The sequence below is a fragment of the Uloborus diversus genome, chromosome 10 (genome assembly GCF_026930045.1).
Source record: "Uloborus diversus isolate 005 chromosome 10, Udiv.v.3.1, whole genome shotgun sequence".
NCBI classification, from domain to species: domain Eukaryota; kingdom Metazoa; phylum Arthropoda; class Arachnida; order Araneae; family Uloboridae; genus Uloborus; species Uloborus diversus.
In genome coordinates this window covers 54608320-54624593 of record NC_072740.1, presented here as the reverse complement: position 1 = coordinate 54624593, position 16274 = coordinate 54608320, and the positions used below count along the sequence as shown (strand labels likewise).

At 33.9% G+C, this 16274-nt stretch overlaps 1 protein-coding gene across 1 annotated transcript in view; it reads right to left on the bottom strand.

The window, feature by feature from the left end:
- Positions 1-15652, bottom strand: part of LOC129231408 (ADP-sugar pyrophosphatase-like) — a 53863-nt gene extending 38211 nt beyond the window's left edge. Inside the window, exon 1 of the mRNA XM_054865716.1 lies at positions 15534-15652. The gene's annotated coding sequence lies outside the window, so the exon portion shown is untranslated. The remainder of the gene's footprint in view (positions 1-15533) is intronic.
- Positions 15653-16274: the final 622 nt, after the last annotated feature.

The window sequence follows — 16274 nt, the reverse complement described above, 5'->3', positions numbered from 1 at the left end:
GATAGGCCCTAGGCCCACATTAATTTGGAGGCCCCCTGAAGACTATGCAGTGTTTGATTTATATTTTTAAAGCACGAATGCATTTTTGGAGTCCTCTGTGTCTAATCACACAACTATGTATAAATCACTTATGTGCATTTATGAATCCTCTTTGGCCCCCCTCCTCCTCATAATCGTGACCAAGTAAATTCGTTACTGGCAGAATGATTAAAAATTCCCCTTTAAATAAATTTTTTTCCAATTACAGTAGAGTCTCGAAAATCCGAGATAATTGGGGCTCGAGCCACATCGAATTACTGAAAGCTCGGATTATCCGAAAAATTCTTTGGACTACATAAGGACATGCACTGTTTACTTCTTATTCTTACGCTATTAAAAGGAAAGATTGTCTCCTCGAGAATTTCATCACTCAAATTTCAAGACAAATTTATGTTTTAATTGGACCTAAACAAGTTTTGAATGTGTTTTTCTTGATATCTGCTCGTGCTTGTGTGTAAGTTTGCAGGCAACCGAAAAATGCCCTTTGATCGTCCTCGAATAAATTTTGATGAGTTTTGTCGTGACATTTGCACTTCCCTTTTTAATTGTAATCGGATGCTCCAAAAGAGATGTCTGTTCGTTCTTTGAGGCAAAACAATGTTTTAATTTCAAGTTGTTTTTTTGTATCAACCAACTTCTTACTTTCTCCAAGGCATCTCTTAATCCATTTCTAACAGTCAATGAATATTTCTTGGCGACTGTTACTGACATAAACCTTTTAATACTATGTTATTACTTTATTGTATGTTGTCAGGAAAGTTCCACATAGCAAAATATTTTGATTTTCAGATTAAAGTATTTTTTGTCTGTAAAAAGTAGGTCCAAAAATTATCAACCAAGCACCTCGAATAAAGCGGAACCTCGGATTTTGAAACTCGGATTTTCGAGACTCTACTGTAATAAGGCAATTTTTTATTTTTTAAAAAATACATGTATTTTTCATATCGTTGCAATGCTATGCAAAAATGTGGGGCACCTTAGGAACATGGGGCCCCAGGCCTAGGCAGCTTGTGTTTTAATCAGGCCCTGGGCAACCCCATTTCAGAAATTCCCCCTCCCCCCTTGTGGGCGACGGCCCTGCCTCCCTTCACCCGCAAGCTTTAGCTCATGCGTAAAGAGGAGCTGAGTCTGTGTTTTGCGAATTTTCGTTATTCTAAACACATGCGCGCAAAATTTACATTTTGTTGTTAGTAGTCAGGCCCGAAAGACTTTGCTGTTAGTTGATCGGCCCGAAGTATGGCCGGCCCACCGGGCAAATGCCCGGTTGCCCGCCGGCTGTATCCGCCACTGCTTGTCATATGACGAATTTAATTTTGGATTATCATCCAACGCGGGGAAGCATGGAGAGTCTCCGCCCCGAAATGCAAATGAAGAGGTTAAACGTCATACGCGAACTAGTTAAAAGCGCGAGTTGCGCTATGAGTAAGGTTGTCGCCAATTCGTTTATGCATCAGTGAAATCTAAGTCGAGTCGACTGTTTCGAGGAGTTGCATTTAAGAGCATAATTCTTTTAGCTGGATCACAGCCGGCCATTCCAAAAATCATCCGCGTCTTGATGCAATACAACCATCAGAACAAATAGGATTTCGAAGTGGTTTCAATATCACAGTGGCTCTATGTTGTTGCAGTAATCATCTCATCAAAAAACAAAAGCTTTGTAGCATCGCCAAAGTTGTTCCATGGCTTCCAAGATTTTCATGAAAGTCAACATAACCAATAAAACACGATGAGCATAAGTTTTTAGGATATATTTTATATGCTCGTTACATATTAACTCAGATTAATAGCCATGCCATGAAGAAAAAGCTTGCCATCAACATAAGCATACGTTTTCAAAACCAGTATGTGTGCTTTTCTATGGTTTTGAAAATGTGAAATAAAAGCCGCGTTTACATGAACCCCTCGAAAATAACCTATTTTAAATCGCATTCCGGTCATTACCCGGGAAAGTGAATTTTTCTTTTTCCTGCTACCGACTGGAGTAAAAGCGGGATTTTTACCCGGAATGCAATTCGCAAAAAGAGTTTTGTTTAATAGCTGGGTATAGTCGCTAAGAATGCTGGGTGGAGAGTCTCCGCCCCGAAATGCAAATGAAGAGGTTAAACGTCTTACGCGAACTGGTTAAAATCGCGAGTTGCGGTATGAGTAAGGTCGTCGCCAATTCGTTTATGAATCAGTCAAATCTAAGTCGAGTCGACTGTTTCCAGAAGTTCCATTTTACCCGCTATAAGCGCATAATTCTTTCAACTGGATCACAACCGGCCATTCTACTTCTTGATTGGGAACGAATCAACAGTAAATGTTCTTCGTACCACGGACTGGGAAGACACCAGGAAAGTAACTTTTCATTTATGCTTCAAAGGACTATGCTTTTGTATTTATAACTTTAATTTAAGGCCATTATATTTAGTCAAAGATTCAATTATTCTCTTCAGTTGTTTGCTGGTCAAGAAGCGGCATTGTAAATATTGTAAATAAAAGAAGAATTTATTATTTAAGATGTCATCTGTCTCAGTTTAAAACTAACTTAAATTGAACGGACAAGCATCGTACACTGGGTAAAACCAACCGCTTTCTCGGATATAGGGTGCAAGCTCTCTTTGCATGTGAACGGTGTATTTTCTATCCGTTTTTTTTTTTCGGAGTTGGAGCGGGGAAATGCGAGGTACAAAAGTCTCATGTAAACGCGGCTAAAGATTACTTCTCCACACCTCGCATTTCCCCGCTCCAACTTCGGAAAAAAAAAATAGAAGAAAAAACCGGTTAGAAAATTCACCGTTCACATGCAAAAAGAGCTTGTACCCTGTAACAGTATCCGAGAAAGCAGTTTTACCCAGCATTATGGCATACAGAAGCTGGGCAGAGCCAGCGGCTATGAGCTAGTATACAAACGTGTTTCGCGAAGTGCATTCTGGGTAAACACACTTTTACCTCAGTCGACAGCAAGAGGAAGAAAGATCCACATTTTCCCCGGAAATAACCGGAATGTGATTTGAAGCAGGTTTTTTCCGGGGTAGAAAAGGTCCATGTGAACGGTGCTAGTGACTATTCACAGCTTGAAAGAGAAAAAACTGTTAGTATATGAATAGTATTTCAAATCATGAAGATTACCCCCGACATTTTCTTCTATTGTGGTTGAGTCAATTTTCAGGGCATTGTAGCAACTTATTTTACGGCTCCTGTAATCCAAGTGATATTGACATTTTCGCTCGGAAAATTATATAAACCGAACCACTACTCAGATAATTTCTAGACTTCCTCTTGGTTCCTCTTTATTTGTACTTGTCTCTGACCTTTCTTTCTTCCCGTCTCTTAAACCATAATCAGGGCCGGATTTGGACTTAACGGGGGGGGGGGGGGGCTAAGCTATTTCAGGTATAGGGCCCCTTTTGAGATCAGGACAACTTTTTTCTGACGGTGGCGAAAGCGGCTATTTTTAAGTGTTTTTGATTTTTTCACTATTTTGGCTCTTTTCTCGGATACATAAAGCCATGCTTTATGTTTCTAAATGTTTTGCCTGCTGTAATTTTTGCGTTGACCTTAAGAGAGGGATTGGTATCAAGAAAGTGATGCTGGGCTCCCTTTTAAGTGGGGTATAGAATATCCCCAAAATTTAGGGGGTATGGAGCTTTCTCCCCCAGAGGAAATTTTAAAAAATAGATATAAAATTCGGTATTTTGAAGCCTTAGGTCATTTGAACCACAATAGCGTCATAAAAAAATAAGCAAACAAAACTCTTTTTAAGTTATAAAATATTCTTTTGCAAATTAAGATAATATACGCAGTAAATATTGTTTTGGGGTTCGAATGACAGCAGTCGACAGAGAGAAACAGCGAGGGAGGAGACAAGACAATTCATTGTATACTTGCTCAAATCGGCTTTCAGAACAATTAGTTTTTTATCCACCCTATAATCCACTGACAAATGTAACAATGAATTCAACAGAAAATGATAAATAGGAAAAGAAATGTTTAAAAAGAGTTGGTGTAGCGTTCAGATTTAGAAAATAGTTAACAAGAGAGTAACATACTGCCCATTTGGACAATTCATATTCATTCATTCAATTGATTTGATAAGAAATAAAATTGAAGCACACTTTGCTTAGGAGTTTCAAAAACATGTCTAATTATTTTCAAGGACTCTAGAACAATTAAAATTATTTAAGGCACTTCATTTGCACTTTCCACCAATCTCTGCCATTTTAGTACTTGATTGTATAATTTCACAGTATTGTTATAACATTGTAAAAAACAGCTATTTCAAGTTTAAAAGAAAAAGCAAACAATAAATTGCTCATTACTTTTTTTTTTTTTTGCGCTAAACTGACAATATGAAGTAGAAGTAAGATAAGAGCAAGCAATAACAAAAGAATTTCCAAAATACTGTATTTGGGGTTAAATAAATAGCAAGATATGAAACATGTGAGCCACAAAAATGTATCTCAAGTTATGTGTTAAAGAAACGTGAGAACCATGAGTTTTGTATTTTTGATGCAGGATCTAGTAAGAAGCTGAATTTGACATATTTTGACATTCCTCCTACACTCCCATTCGTTAAAAATTTTTAAATTCAAAGTGTGCAGCCACTTTCCCTAATTTTCAAGCACTTGAAAATGAAATTAATATTTTCAAGTACTTTTGAATTTTTTAGGACCGAATTATGCAATTTTTCGGGAGTTGGGAGCCCTCAACAAAACGGGGCCCTAAGCTATAGCTTGCTTAGCTAATAGGTAAATCCGGAACTGACAATAATGCTGAGAAAAGAAAACCTTATTATAGGATCTTAAAAGGAGGGTAAGTAGACAGTTCAAAGGTTTTCTTTTCTGAAAGGAGTCCTGAATAAAAATAAATAGTTCCGAAGTCATATGATGCTAGAAAAACCTCTGAACTGCAGTACTTAAACACTTTCATGAATAAAATCATTTATAGCTATTTTTTTTTTTCATATGAAAAACTAACCTTTTTCATTTTATTTTCTCATTTTTCTTAACTAACCATAATCTTGCACGTAATTCCTTCAAATGTGCATGCTCAAATATTAGGCGTGACAACATTTCTTTTATTATTATTATTTAAAAATACAAAAAATTGTTCACATGTGCCCTTGTATGGGGTACATTTGGACATTCTTATGCCAAATTTGGACATCATAAATAAAATAATATTAATAATTGAAATGGCAAAGACAAATGACTAGAATTCACATAAATAGGAAACTATCTTCATTCTCCCAAAACTGCTTCATAAAACATTTTTTTTTTTTTTTTTTTTTTTTGCTACTTTCAGGAATTAATTTTGGACTGGGTACGAATTTTGAGATCCTATTACATCAAAATTTCGAAGTCTGCTTTCGATGAACTTGTATCATACCATAATATCTAAGCTTTATTATTATTTTATAATGCATCAATATTTTCTGCATTAAAGAATGACTAAATTTTTATTCTTTGGTCTTGAAAGAAAAAGGGTTGGACGTTTCCTTATATACTGCCGTGTGCAGGTAAACGGCAGTATCTGCAAAAATGAGTTTTCGAGATATTTGAAGAAAAGCGTTTTGGATTCAATACTAACAATAAGGAAATGTTGAAATTAGACGTATTTTTTGCGCCTTTTTTCAGCGGAAACCAAGTAAATGAGCTTGTACAGTAAAGATAACGTACAATAGATGTCAAAAATGCAAAAAAATGAAAAATTTGCAGTTACTGCCCTTTACCTGCACACGGCAGTATAGCTATTCGACTTCCTTCAGTTGATACCAGCTATTCTATTATTTCTCCAAGCATTAAAATACTTTTTACTTTTTACTTAAAACTTCTGACAGCTCAATCCGAGCATTATGGATTAAACATAGGACAAGTCATGTTGTACTTATTTGAAATGATTTTATAAGGTACGCAGATGACATTTTTTTCTTCTTTACTAGTAAAAACACGTTGACTGCCGTACTTCAATTCAAACATAACTACACGGTTTATACACCGCAAGCAAAGAATGAAAGGGAGTTTTTGTTAATTCTTTAAAAATGATTTTAAGCACGATATTTCTTAGTGTCAAAATGTGTCGTTAAACCTAGAGTTTTTTTTTTTTTTTGACAAATTTGATTAATAAATCATTATACTCATTAAATAAGTTATTTATGTTTAGATAATTACATTCCGTAACTTAAAATAAAGGTGCATTAATTAGCATTCCAACAAATCCAGCAAAATTTACCTTTAAGTTACAAAACTGCATGATTGACATAACTCTGAGAATTTTACTGCCAATCGCTTTAAATTTTCTTGGGATGTGGATCAATGCTGCCATTAAAGCAAAGGTCAAGGCTCAGAAATTTCATAAATGGCCAGAGATGGGCAGATTCGTATTCGTAAATCCGAATCCGAATTTGATTCACAGCACCTTAACGTGTCAATCCGAATACGAATACATTCGTATTCACAAGTGTGAATTCGAATAGATTCATGTTTGCTAGTGTGAATCCGAATACGAAATTCGGATTCATACCTATGAATCCGAATCTATTCGGATTCAGACATATGAATCCAAATCATTGCTGATTCACATCTATGAATACGAATCCATTTGGATTCACACTTGGATTCACTGAAAAGTTCAATTTAAAAGGCCAATATAAATAAATGAATGTTTCTTTGTACCTCGCTACAGTTCGAGTTTTGGGTGTTAGCGAGTTTTGGGATGTATATTTATTGGTGTCAAACTAAGTAATTGACCCGAAAATGAACTTTCTACTATTTGGAGCCCCAAGTCGAATACTACTGGACCCAGGTTTTAGAAGTTCATAAAAAGTTAAAAATCATGATTTTATGGTCAAGAACACTAAAAATTTTCGCTAATTTTTTGTACAGTCAAGTGCCCATACTTGGGACAGTTTTGAACTTTCACCTCTAGTAGCATATTAATCATACGTTTTCCATTCTATTCTCAGGAAGTATTCTATTTTCAGGATGTGCCTTACTACGTCCCTTCAAGACAAGGTATAAGTGTGTAGATTTGTCCCTTTAAAAATAAAACAAAAAAAAATGTTCATTCTCCCAAGTTAGGGACTTCCCTAGGGGGTTCGTGATAACGAATTCTTCCCTATAGCAGATAAAAGACTAGCTTTGAATTCTTCCACAGTATCAGTGGAGTGGTATCGCTGTAAATGGCGTATTAAATTCAAAGTATTCAAAATGTTTACCTGAACTTTTTTAGTTTTTGAGGAAACATTCGCATCACATTTTAAACATAAAGCTCGAACAGATTTATGAGAGGCTCTCTCTAGGGAAATAGCATCGGCATTATCACTCACCGGCTTGAAAAAAGCACCACTTAGTGCTGATGTAAGCGAAAATCGCAATTTCTGAAAAAGGTTCGCATTCCGAATTCAAAGAATTGTCTTCGGAATAATAAGTAATCTTACTAAAAGAAACAAAAAAAAAAAAAAAATCAGATTGTTATTAAATAAATGTAATTGAAACCGAAGAAAAATATAAAAAAAAATCATAGTAGCAATTAACATAAAAAAAGAAAAAACTTGCAAAGTATATATATATGAAACGAGATTGCCTTTCAATGAAATTAAAAATAATAAATTAAATTGGATACGTACCTATTAAGAGTTAAGCTCAGAGTGGTTCAAAAAAAATTTTTTTAGCTAGAGTCCAGGACACACCCTATTTTTTTTTTCAGACTTACTAATAATATTATGCTGTAAAAGTTTCAGTTTCTTACTCAAATTTTAAGAGGGTGCTCAATTTAACATTAGTAGTAGCATGGAAAATGTCACAAATTTGGAAACATTTAATTTCCCCAGCTGTGGTTTTGTAAATAATTTTTTTTTTGCAATGTATATGCATATTACTTTTGTATATTATAATATGTAGCATTGTTGTTTCAGTTCAATGTAATTTTTAATGCCCCTCCCCATACTTACGATGTTTGGGGGAGGGAGTTGAGCACTCTCTTTCAGTTGAAATAAGATGTCAAAATTCTTCCGGTATATTACTATCCACAAATCTAAAAATATTGAGGGGTGTCCTGTTATCTATCAGAAACTTTTTTTACATGTATTTTTGAACCACCCTAGTTAAGCTATTTACTTATTCACTAAAAAATAAACATACAATCCTCCTCAACTTACAGTAAGTCAAAACAGTGAGAAAAAAATATGCATGCGTTTTATAAGATAAGAATTCTGAAAAACAGTCTTCTTTTCAGTCCTTGACGAGTTTTATTAAAATATTTAAAATACAAGAAGCATATGGTTTCCTTTTTTTCTTCGTGAATTTTATTTCAGGTGTTATTTTTCCGAAAAAAAAAGGAAAATAATTCGATGTTCTACGCTATTTTTATTCTTTCTTAGTTTATGTACTTCCATATTATTTCCTTTTTTTTCCTTAGAAAAAAGAAAGGTGTTATTTATCTTGATTGTTAAAAAAATTCTAAGAAATACACCCATATGGATATGTGACTTTATATTGTAGCAAGATTTTATCAAGCTCAGATGTGTAATTATTTTTTACTGATTTCTGAATAACTCAAACATAGATTTTATGAATTTTTAACCATATATAGGAAAAGAATTATCTAATTTAACATCTAACTTGGGCATTTTAACTTGTTAATATCAAATACTATATTTAAATAAATTTAAATTTCAAAAATTCTATTTAAATAAAAAAAATCCGATTTAAATTTTAAAAAACCGAGTTTTTATATACATAGTTTTAAAAATCCTGATTTTTTTCAACCCTGTTATGAAGTAAGATCCAACAATTTAAACACTATTTTATAATCTGTTTAATAAAATATGCAGAGTTTTTTGTTGTTCTTGAGTACTGATTAAAAATTTCCCGATTTATCTGTTGAAAATTACTGTATTCTGTCAGTGCATTATGTTTTTATACATCATTCATTAAAACTTTTTATACAGTGTAACCTAAAATTATTTGAGAAAAATTCCCAGAAGATTCCATCGTTATTTCCATTTGAAATTGCATTTGAGGAAAAATATCAGTAATTTGACGCATTGAAAAACATTTATCGCCGCTTGAATTTTCATTACGTTTCATAACGAAATTACCGTTCTTGTTACTCTTATCTCTCTCAAACCGGTCTCCGTGCTTGGTCATGGCGGCCAATGGAAGCAGTATACGAGTCGTTTCGCTTTATAGAACTCTTTGGTACAAACAAGAACGTTTTCGCAGTAGTCAACAGTTGCGGTAGTTGAAAATAAATGCGAAATACAAAATACAACCTAGCTTTCTTTTACGCATTTTCTGTTTTTTCGAGAGAAATTTGGTTAGTAGAACTATTAGTAAATAATTATCTTTGTGATCGATGCTTCCTTCCGGAGGTGGAGTGTTGAAATGTATGTTTGTATTATTGAATAAAAAACCGTTTTCTTCCATCATAATATATTTGTTCTTTTTTTTAAACAAAACGTTTCAGAGAGAATCTACATTTTCAACGGTACAAGTATCTGTAACATCAACAAATTTTTACAATCAAATTTGGTCCTTTGTAACATCTCAATCACTGTATATTCATTATATTTTAAAGTTGTGAAATTGAGATAAATTATCTGCGGTAAAATTATTTAAACAAATCAAGTTTCAATGTACATGACTTTGGTAGAATTCCACTTATAAAATTTTTGGACCCATAACAATATCGTCACTTTTCTTCAGAAATTCACTAACACCGAAAACTCGACCAGTAGCGAGGTACAGACAGACATTTATTTATTTATATTGGCCTTTTGAATTGAATTTTTCAGTGAATCCAAGTGTGAATCCAAATGGATTCGTATTCACAGATGTAAATCAGAAATGATTTGGATTCATAGGTCTGAATCTGAGTAGATTCGGATTCGGATTCATAGGAATGAATCCGAATTTCGTATTCGGATTCACACTTGTGAATACGAATGTGTTCGTATTCGGATTGACACGTTAAGGTACTGTGAATCAAATTCGGATTCGGATTTACGATTACGAATCTGCCCATCTCTGTAAATGGCCAGTGACATTTAGACTAAAAACTCTTAGTGGCCACCACTGTCTCCAAGATCTGAAGTACAAAAAGGGGGGGGGGGAGTTTTTACTTCTTTCATAAAAGTATAAATATAATTTTGGAAAATTTTGTTTTCAATAGTTAACACTGCTATAAACATACAACTTTGTTTTTGCAAACTTTGGTGATTAATAGCCTTGTCGACGTCCGTCTTGCGAATCATCGAACATGCTACGCGAAAAATGTAAAGCAATTAATAGATAATTGAATTAATTGCATAAAAGTAAATAATCAAAAATCCTCAAGAAACTACAATTTTGATGAAATTGTTTCTTAGCACATAAGCGTAAAGCAATGAGGAAAAGATAATATTCTGAAGGTAAAACTTGAAGGACAAAATGCTACATTTTTCAAGAAAATATTTTAAAATTACCCGAAAAAAAAAAAAAAATTAGCGCACATTTTGCGTTATTTTCAATAGTTTGCACTGAAATAAACATTCAACTCAGTTTTTGGAAATTTAGGCAGTTAAAGAGCTTTGTCTACTTCCATTTTGAAAATGACCAACTATGGCGACTACGCCAAAAACTAAGATAATTAGATTTCCACATTTTTAGCATGATAATAATTAAAAAATTCTCATGAAACTACAGTTTAGTTGAAATATTAAAGTTTTTAGCACATTATCGACCAGAGCAATGAGAATAAGATAAAAATTTTCATGTGTCAAGAAAATAGGTTTAGAATAATTGAAAAAAAAAAAAAAAAACTATTTACAGCACATTTTGTGTTATTTTCTTTGTTTAATATCCAATCCTGCTTTTGTTTCTGCTTGATAAATTGTCTTCTACCCTGTTGTGTTTGCTGCAAGATCCCAATTCACCCCAAGATTCTTTTTCATATGAGCTAAAGAGAGGAAACAAAGTTTGTGACTGATAAAGTTTTTTGGGTTGCTACTTTTTCAAACTAGATCGCTGCGTGGCGACCGTGAGTTTCGCTTGACCTTTGACTTGAAGTAGATTATTTTTTCATAATCAATATTAATTTTTTAAGTTTGAGAAAATTCAGCTGTCCATATGTGCCCGTAATTCTTATCGTATTCGACTCAGCGTAAAAAAAAATAAGATAGAAATGATGCCTCACTTACCTTGATAACAAAGTACAAATCCCACTCCCCCCTCCAAAAAAAAAACGGGGAAGCGAACAGCAGAAAGCTTTTTCAGATGTTATTTAAGAGGAGATGATAACGCTCTCTGTCAAGAAAAACCTTAAGTTCTAATTTTTTCTTAGAAACTCTTTCGCTAATTTTACTGGACTAGGTGTACAAAAGAGCCAATACCTTCGTCAAATTTACCATCTTTAGAAAGAGATGATGCTATGATGTTCACATCATTCATCCTCATAAAGAATAGCTTATAAAAATACATTTTTAAAAAATATCTAAAATTGCAGGTTTTGAGATTATTCTTTGCTTGTTTGAGAGGTAATTGCATTAAGAAAATTCAACATACGTGAAGACTACTTCTAGAGGATATCTAATTCTTTACTTCTACTTATATAACAAAACTGCATTGCATTCATAAAAGGGTTACATGTAATCCCAAAACACGTGCGTTGTGTACAGTTTTCAATTTTTGTGCAACCTACAATTGTTTCTCTTGCAATTCATATAGCTGTCTTTCTGATGCAGAAAACTTGTGTCCTCTCTTAGGGACGTCCGAGGAGCTCATTTTGTGGCGCCCAGGGCGATTGCCCCGCTCCCCCCCCCCCGGGCAGACCTGTCCCCTACCTGCATTATCCTGATACCACATCTGTGGCAGACGATGGGCACAGGATATCTTGGGGTGTAATGTAAATGCACTCTCCTGAAATTAGTTGAAAAAGCCTGTTATGAAACACAGCATTTGGTTGTTATTAATCATGCCACATGGGAGACTGAAGACCTTTTTGCTGCTGCAAGTAGGATTTGAGGCAGAAAAGTGTAGTTCCTGATAATTTGAGGCCTCTAAATGGGAGGGGTTCAATTTGATAGATGCCAGCGTCACCTCTGTCATTTGATTCATGAATGGAAAATCTCCAAGTTCTGAAAGGGAGGGAAAATCTCCAGGAATGCACCCATGATACCTGCTAATGACAGACCATAGGCCTTTTGGACCCACGGATTTAATGAGTATGCACTTCACTTGTCCTCAGTGGGTATTTAGCAGTACTGACTCAGAAAAAGGGGATCTTCCAATTCTGAGTCCAACATCCTTTTCACAATAGGTGTACTCAAAGGGGGACATAAGAGGGCGGCATCCCCCCTCACCTACTCTTTATTTCACACAAGACTTAACTGCTATGGACTCTTAGTTATTGTTTAGGTTCCCTTCTATGCCCAGCTGAAAAAATAAGACAGTCATTTTCATCAAGTTATAAGTTACCACCCAAGAGCCATGGCTAAGGCAGAACTACATGATGTAATACAGAGAAACCCCGATTTTACGTTTCTCAAGGGACTAGTTTAAAAAACCGTAAAATAGGGATAAACTTAAAACATGGGACATACATAGCAGCAAAATTGATGATGGGACCCGATGAAAAAACATTAAATGCGGGGAACAACGTAGATTCGGGGGACGTAAAATCTGGGTTTCACTGTATACCGACAGCTCAGCTATGACATCCAGAGACTGCGGTTTTGTCTTATAAATGGGCTAATCAGTCTAAAATGGTACACTTGAGCTAGAGGCAGATATCTCATTAAAGCTGAGATGGCCAACAAACTGGTAGCTAAAATAAATTTAGCACACCAGACAGAGCAATATCAAAGTGCAACTTGTGAATTGAAGGCAAAGTTTTGGTATTTATTAAGCAGTAAGTTACAGCTCTTAAGGCAGAGCTACATGCAATATTCCGACAGCTCGATTGCATGTAGTTCTGCCTTAGCCCTAGTTTAGAGGCAGTAACTTATTGCTTAAAGTTCAAGTTTTGCCATCAATTCACAAGTTGAACCGCACCATTGCTACAGACTTTCGCTGATGTGCTAATTTTATTTAACTATCAGTATGTTGGTACTTTTGCTACAACAAGGTAACATCTGCCTCTTGCTTTTGTTTTTTCCCCAAAAATACTTTTTTCTATTTTATTTTATTTAGTTATTTCACATTTTTACTCTAAAAATAAAATAATTACTATTAAAGATTTGTACAAACTTTATTTTTATTGTAGTTGTTGTAAACATCTCTTCTTACAAAACAATCCAATGTTTTTCTTCAAGTTTTGAGAATACTTGACGTTAACAAAAACATCAAAATTCTTGAAATTTGAAAGTGCCTAACTCTATATTTTGCATAGCATATAATTGCCAAAAAATATGAATTTAAGAAGTACCTATCGCTTGGAATACTCATATTGGAGTAAACGCATCTATTATTTTGAGTTACAAAAAGACCAGGGATGAAGTTATGTAGTATCATCACACATCAGATTTTTTTCCTTCATTTTTAATACATGCATCATTTTTTACTTTTGTTCATGTTGGTGTCATTAAAGCAGTACCCGCTCATTTACATATAATATTGCAACAAAAATCAACAGAGTGTACAAATGAAATCAAATTTTATTGATCATATAGATTTCAAGAGAAATGTGTTTGGTAAAACCCTCCCCAAAACAAAAGTCGGGTTATAGCCCTGACTAACCCAGACTGATGAGTTCATAACGTGAACAAAATAGTAGTCTCTGGATGTCATAACTGTGCTATTGATATACTGCATGTAGTCATTTTTTGTAAAAGATAGCAGAGAACAACTGAGCATTGTTAGAAAAATTTATAAACAAATTTACTTTGTAATAGTGGTGTAGTCATGAGGATAAAGGTAGAGGGAAGATTAAAGCATACGTCAATGAAATCAAAAATTTATAATACAGTATAACCTCAATTTAACGATTGTCAAGGGACTGGAAAAAGATACCGTTAAATCAAGAATATTGTTAAATCAAGAAGTATTGACACTTCATGATACAGTCAAATCCGGACAAAAGAACTGTATCATTAAATTGAGGAAATCATTTCTAACCTGATATGATAAAATTAATTGAATTCTCTTGAAATGTTAAAGATATTTTACGTCCACATTCAAAGCATATTAGTGCATAATATTTATGTAGCTAAAAGTAGATTAATTGGCCTTAAATGATCCTAAAATAAAAAAAAAACTTTTAAAAATACAGCCATGAAAGTTTTGGTATGAAACATTGTATCTCTGTATGCAGGGGTGCCTACAGGGGGGATTATGGCACAAGTTGCACCATAAAAATGGGGAGAGGGGGATTTTAAAAGTTATTTAAATTTATTTATTAATATATTTAAATTTATGTATTGATTTATTTTTTAATTAATTATTTTTATTTTATTCGGTTTATATTTTAATTTATTCATTTATTTAGTTTGTGTGTGTACTGTGTATATGTTTTTGGCGAGGCATACAACTTCTCTTTTCAAATAATATAAATAAAAGTAAATAAACAATTAAAAAAAAAATTAAAAAATAATTCATAAAAAGTATTTAAAAAATAAAGTTAAAAAAATAACTAAAAAATAAAATAGGAAAATAGGGTTGAGAAAACTTAAGGGGGGAATTTGCGCCATTGAATTTGGGGGAGGGGGATGGGCGCCCCTGTGTGTATGGAAGGTGTTTACTACTCAATTTTAGGGCCCCCTCCCAAAAGTTATTTCTGTAGAGAAGTATTCCCCTCAAATATAAACAACAATTGTCGATCTATCTCCTTCAGCCTTAACCGTCATCCTACAAGTTTTTAGAATCAAGTAACCACGAAAAAACACAGAAAAAGGGTGAATTTGCCGCCCTGGGGAAATGCCTCATCACGCTCCCCTTAAAATCGGCATTGTCTTCACTTTATCAGTGTATTTAATTCCATGATTATTTCATTCAAATTTCTGCTGTAAATGATTAAAAGATTCATAACGTATCAAATGCCTCTTTACCAGGTATCCATTAGTTTGACTTGGAGGAGGTTTTGCCGGCCCGTTCTACATAGATAAGGGAGAAATAACTACCTATATTCAAACGTAACGCCACGAAACAAAAAAGTTAACAGGAAAAACAAGTAAATAATAATGCTAAATTTAAAATAATATCTGTAGGACACATTACCTTTAGCATATAAAAATTCACCAAGAAAGCATAAGTTCAACCTCGAAACACTACTATCTGCAAAATCTATTTTTTAAACCATTATCAGAGCGAAACAATATATCAAAGAAAAGAATCATATAGTTGAAATATTAAGGAGAGATAAAGCAGATAACATTTACATCTATGTCCAAGAAGAAATCCCTGCGCACTTACCTCGCAACACTCTCTGATCACATGGCGAGCATGCGGATCAACGTGAATTTAATAACTATTTTCTAAAACGTAATCAAAAACACAGCACATATGGCAAGAGGGAGGAGCCACACTGAAACGTCATACCTTTTATCTTTTATGTTTTATCTTAGTTCATTTGTTAAGAAGACGTCTAACGTTTTCTAAAATAACGACACACTAAAACAGAGAAATAAGAATTAATTAAAAGGGTTCAAAAAACGTAAATTCATGATATAAACAACAACTTGTAACTAATGATAATTCAAATGAATTAGTTCTAGCAGACGATACCAGGCAATTCGAACGCACTCCAGTTTTATTGATTACTTTAATATAGTAGGAAATCGTAGTCATAACCGAGCTCATGTTCGATATTCATCATTCATGCTGCCATCTAGTGGTTAGCAGGAAAAGTTATTTTTTTTTTTTATTTTATTAAATGGTTTACTTACAATAAAATTTAAAAATAAGGAAAAAGATTGGCAATTATCATCATAAAACAACGCTCCAAGAAGATTTAAATATTTCGGGCAAGGAGCTGACAAGGATAAACGGTTTAAATTCGACTTCGAAGTAACCGTTCGATGAATAAATAAACAATATTAATACCTCATAATATGCACATGGATGATTTGATGGAAAGTGACTAGTTTTTAAGAAAGTGAAAAATATTCTATTTCAATTTTTGAGTTGTGAAACCCCATCATTCCAAATATATTTTAAACTGCAATCTGGGAACAATTTGTTTTGAGCAGTATAGCTGGAAAACATTTAAGCGCGTTTTCCCATTTAAGAGAGCCAGGAAGCGACAGCTGCCCTCCCCCTTGTCTCTAAGTAGACAATGCT